The sequence below is a fragment of the Hemicordylus capensis genome, chromosome 2 (assembly GCF_027244095.1).
Source record: "Hemicordylus capensis ecotype Gifberg chromosome 2, rHemCap1.1.pri, whole genome shotgun sequence".
NCBI lineage: Eukaryota > Metazoa > Chordata > Lepidosauria > Squamata > Cordylidae > Hemicordylus > Hemicordylus capensis.
The window spans coordinates 228,867,732-228,873,731 of NC_069658.1; positions in this window are offsets into that span (position 1 = coordinate 228,867,732).

Consider the following 6,000-nt stretch of genomic DNA (forward strand, 5'->3'; position numbering starts at 1 on the left):
TTGGGCTTTTGTTTTCTCCCTCTGCCCCTTTTCTTTCACCCCCACTAAAGGGGGAAAGCAGAGGCCCTTGGCAAAGCTTGGAAAGAATTTATTTATTTAATTGATTTATATACCACCCTTCCAAAAATGGTTCTGGGAGGTTTACATCAAAATAAAAACAATTTAAATCAATTAACAGTTAAAACCTTTAAACAGTTAAAAACCTAGGAGAACCAAGCCCAACATTTGCAACAGTTTTAAAACTCTGGAAGACCAGGCCAAACAGGTTTTGAGGGCTCTTCTGAAGATCAATAATGAACTTAGGTTACAGATTTCTGCAGGGAGTACATTCCACAGCTCAGGAGCAGCTACAGAGAAGACACACCTTTGAGTTGCCACCAGACAAACCGGTGGATACTGGAGACGGACCTCCTCAGTTTACCTTAACGTGCAGTGGGGATCATGCAGAAGAGGGCACTCTCTGAGATACCTTGGACTTAAGCCGTTCAGGGCTTTAAAGGTAATAACCAGCATTTTGTATTTTGCCTGGAAACATATCAGCAGCCAGTGTAGCTGTTTCAAAACAGGCATAAAATGGTTTCTCCAGGTTGTCCCAGAGACCAACCTGGCTGCCGCATTTTGAACTAACTGAAGTTTCCAAACTACTTACAAAGGCAGCCCCATGTAGAGCACATAGCAGAAGTCAATCCTGGAGGTTGCCAGCTGATGCACCACTGTTTTGAGGTCATCCTCTTCAAGGAATGGACGCAGCTGTCAAATCAGCCGAAGCTGATAGAAAGCACTTCTGGCCATGGCCTCTAACTGATGCCAGGGTGAGGCCTGGGTCCAGGAGTACCCCCAAGTTGCACACTTGCTGTTTCTGGGGGAGTGTAACCCCATCCTAACTCATGGGGAGATCTAACTTGTTCCTCAAATTCTGAGTCCATACAATGAGCACCTCCTTCTTGCTTGGATTCAGCTTCAATTTGTTATCCTTCATCCAGCCCATTACTGCCTTCATCCAGCCCATTACTGCCTATAGGCATGTATTTAGAGAATGAGTGCCATTTCCTTATGATAATGAAAAGGAGAAGCAGATTTTGGTGTCATTAGCATACTGATAACACCCAGCAACAAATTTCCTGATGACCTCACCCAGCGGTTTCATGTAGATATTAAAAAGCATTGGTGACAAAATGGAGCCTGAGAGGACTCCATATAACAGCTCCTGTTTTGAGGAGCAGCTGGCACTAAGCTCCACCATCTGGAATCTACCTGAGAGATAGGAGCAGAAACACTGCAAAGCAGTGCCCCCTATCCCCAACTCCCCCAGGCGATCCAGAAGGATAACATGGTCAATGATATCGAATGCCGCCAAGAGATCCAGAAGAACCAGCAGAGTCACACTCCTCTGTCGCTTCCCCGGTAAAGGTCATCCATCAGGGCAACCAAGGCTGTCTCAACCCCATAGCCAGCTCTAAAGCCAGTTTGAAATGGGTCTGGATAATCAGTTTCCTCCAAAACTGCCTGGAGCTGGTTGGCCACCACCCTCTCAATCACCTTGCCCAACCAAGGGAGATTGGTCTGTAATTATCCATCGCTAAGGCATCAAGGGAAGGCTTCCTAAGAAGCGGTCTAACTATTTCGTAGAAAGTAAGTCCATTGATTCAACTGGAGCTTACTTCTAAGTACACACACATGGGAATCGGGACCAGCAGAGATCCTAGGCAAGAATGTGGGCTCCCTTTCCCCCCTTCCTCCCAGCCCTTCAGCAAAGCATAGAAAAAATTTACTGAGATTAGGGTTGGGCATGAATAGTGATTTGTGGACAGATTCGAAGAGCAGATTGGGCAGCATTAAAAGTGAGGAGAGCAGGTCTGTACTTGTTCCTCCACTGCTCCACACAGCTTCCTGCTGCTCCGGTGTGCAGCACCACTCTTGTGGTCGCAGTGCAGCAGCATACACATGGCCTCCACGTAGGTGTGGCCATTTGGTCGCTGCGCATGGGTGGAAGCTGTGCATGGGTGCAAGCCATGTGCGTGCTGCCACTGTGCAAGGGGTGCTGGAGGCCATGCAGCAGCAGCAGTGGGAAGCTGCATAGAGTGGTGGCGAATTTAAGTACGGACCTGCTCTCCTCCCTTTTAAAGCTACCCAAATCTCTTCGAATCTATGCATGATTCGCGATTCATGCACATACCTTACTGGCGGGGAGGCGGGGGGAGGACTCTGTCTATTTCTCTGTATATAAACATGTGTAGGATTGGGACAAAGGACCCCGTGCTAGGAAGTTCCAAAGAAGTCTAGCAAGGGAACTCTAAAAACCATTCCTAGCCAGCACCATTCATTCTGGTGTAGACTACTCTTGAACGTGGAGGCTCCATATCAATGCCAGTCTGCCTCTGGATGCAAAAACCGCACTTCACTGTGCTTAACTGAGCTTGCAGTTCTACATGCAGACGTACAAGGAATTGAACACCATTAAATGCAGTAGAACCTGCTTCCAATAATGAGGTAACAGTAAAATAATCCCTAAATGTTTTGTGTGGTGGTGGTGGGAATAAGAGAAACATCCTTTTAAATATGTGGGTGAGAAACAAACCATTCCCTCTGAATGACTATTCTGGTGTAGACTGCTCTTGCAAACAAGAAACTATAAGACCCACACCATACTTTGCGCTAACCATGCAATAGAGAGCATGCAACAACGTGATCCAGTATAATTTTTATAATCAAAGATATTCTCAATCAAAGATAAGACAAAACATAACAATTGGAAATTGCATAAATGAAACTAAATATGTTGCATTCAAGAGTTGAGAGATCCCAGTATGCATTATCTCTTTGTAGACTGCTCTTGAACATGGAGGTTCTACATCAGATCCCAGTTACCTGTGAATATGGAAGCTTCACTTGACCATACAGAGGAAATGAAGGCTCCGTGTCCATAGGTAATTTTGTTCTCATGTAGAACCTCCATGCTCAAGGGCAGTGTATAGCATTATAGTCATTTGTTGGCACTGGGTGGGAATGGATGCAGTTATGCACAAGTAGAGGGGAGTGAAATCTGTCTAACTCAGTGGGACTTGCTTCAAAATAAAGAGCAAGTAGTTAAGCAATCCCTGAAAAATGATGTTGAGATGAATATAATGGAAATATCTTTTTTTTTTTTAATGTGGGTGGGAAATATGTAAACATTTTGTAGTTTTAATCCACAATCACTACCATCACACAACTACTGCCCTGAGCACAGTCTGGGGACAGTTATCCACAGTGTGCCATAGGGGATAGGCTCTGTTCGTTAGTATATTTAAGAAGAGAATGCTATTAAGCCCTCTTCTCCTCCTATGTACAGTATACAGCAAGAAAGCAAAAGTGGCTGACATGAGGAAGATTACTCGTATTGGGGAGGCAAGCTGGTCTTGTGGTAGCAAGCATGAACTGTTTCATCTGATAAGCAGGGTCTGCCCTGGTTGCATTTGAATGGGAGACTCCACGTGTGAGTACTGTAAGATACTCCTCTTAGAGGATGGGGCCGCTCTGGGAAGAGCATCTGCACGCTTTCCAAGTTCCCTCCCTGTCATCTCCAAGAGAGGGCTGAGAAAGAGACTTGTCTGCACTTTTGGAGAAGCTTGTGCCAGTCTATGTAGACAATACTGAGCTAGATGGACCAGTGGCCTGCTCAGTAGAAGGCAGCTTTCTATGCTCCTATGTACTCAAAAATAATCATATCTTCTCTATATATTTCTCTAAGGCATACCTGTCGCTAATCCCATGTGTGGCAACTCTCGCGAGAGTTCGCGAGTGAGCTGCCAGCAGGGGGAGAGGAAAGTGGTGCTGCCAGCATACAGGCTTGTAGACTGGTGGGGGAAGAAAATGGTGGTGGCAGGCAGTGGGCTGGTGGCAGGCGGGCAGGCGAAGAAAATGGTGGCAGCGGGGAGGGAATTTTTAAAAGGGGGGGATCCGAGAGGGGAGAACCAGAGATGTAGATGCTCTGCTCCCAGCCCAGATCGCTGAAATTAAAAGGACAATTTAGGTAATACCTAATTTGTTCTTATATATATTTCTCTAAAGCATACCTGTCGCGAATCCCATGTGTGGCAGCTCTCGCGAGAGTTCATGAGTGAGCTGCCAGCAGGGGGGAGAGGAAAGTAGTGGTGCAGGATTGTGGACTGGTGGGGGAAGAAAATGGTAGCGGCAGGGAGGGGGTTAAAAAGGGGGGGGGACCGGGAAGGAGGGGGGAGAACCAGCAGTGCAGATGCTCTGCTCCCGGCCCAGCTTTTTGAAATTAAAAGGACAATTTATGTAATACCTAGTTTGTTCTTTTAATTTCAATAGGACTACTTTGAGTAATATTCCTCATATCAGCCATGAACTATTAAGCAGAAGCCTATGGTGAAATAACGGCTCTCCGTCCGATGTCAGACACAGGGGCGTGGTGCGGGCATGGCGGGTAGCCCCTGAGGGGCAGCAGCCCGGGTTTTTTGAACCTATTTGCGCAACGGTAGCTCTGCCCCTTCTCTTGAGGCCCTGCTGCTAAGCGAGCTTCCTTTAGGGAGAGAGTGTTACTACTTTTACATTCCAGGATGTTTCCCTCCAAAACCCAACTTTTAAATACTTATTTAAATTTATATACCGCCCAACTCTCAACGACTCTGGGTGGTGCACAAAGTATAACAAAATCACAAAAATTAACAGAGTTTAACAAGATCACAATGAAATCACAAGAACGAGGAAGCAATATATTTAACAACCTTGAAAGGCTATACCATTTCAAAGTTAGATCCAGCACAATCAACAATATATATCAAGGATAGATCCAGAAGTCCAATATTCTGCCCCAGCCCTCAGTCCCGCCCCCAAAGGCACACCAACGGCTGTACCACTGCCCCAGCCCTGGGCCAGCCACACCCCCATTGCTCTCACCAGCAGGGCCCAGCTGGATACGATGACCCCCACTCATCCAGGGAAAGGAGCAGCCTGCAGGCTTCAGGTAGGAAGGAGGTAGAAAGGCCAAGGAGTTCAGCTTCTGCAGTCCAAGAAGGATGGTCCCAGTCTAGACCTTTCAGGCCACACAGCAGACAGGAGGGAGGCAGATGTTCAGACCCCTCCAGCAACTTTCTCATACAACTTTCTCCAGTTCTTCCTCTTGTCTGAGCACTACCTCCACCCTGGCTTTATAACTTAAATTCTTAAAGTGAAACTGTCATTATAACCAAATCTCCCCTTTAAAAAAAAAAAAAGTGTGTGTAATTTAAAGGAAAAAAAGAAAAATGAAGGACAAATTTGAAGTAAACAAAAATTACCTCCCTCTTGGTGTGTTCTCAATCACTTTTGTAGCAATCATGAGGTGGGATCACACTGCTGCTGTCTCATCCACTAATTTCATTACGTTTTGTATTTTTGAAGAAAACTGTGAGTTCATTTTAGTTGAAGGAGTTACAGAAATTTGGGTGTTCTTGGGGAAGTGCTACCTTGTTCTTTGAGACCTGCTTAAGTATCATATTACAAAAAACCAAAAACCTTGAGTTTAAGATGAGAGTTAAGATGCTCTAATTTTCACTTGTGCTCTGAAAAGAACGGAAATTGCAAGTTAATGTGCTTATCTTAACTTCTGTGCCATATAAGCTGCAAAAACTTGGTCCAGTCTGGTATATAATGATGGCCTTAGAAATGAGTCTCCATGCACCCACATGTGGACTTGATCAGAGATGCATCTGGCACAAATTCATTGGGCATCTCTACAAAGGGATTGGGTAAGATGCACCTGCCCACCACCACCACCACTCCTCAGTGCTGCTGAAGTCTCTCTCTGATGATCCTCTTCTGAGGCACAAAAAGCAATGGCTCTCTCTGCCATCTTCCTTTCTTACAGGGACAATCCTCAGTCACTAGTCTTTCTTGTAAGGTTCCTTGCAACAGCATTACAATATTAATACCCTCCTTCTTTTAATAGTGTGATTGGCGGAAGAGCAAGGAGATCTTTGGGAATTCCCAGAAACTGCCTTGGAATACAGGGCAAAG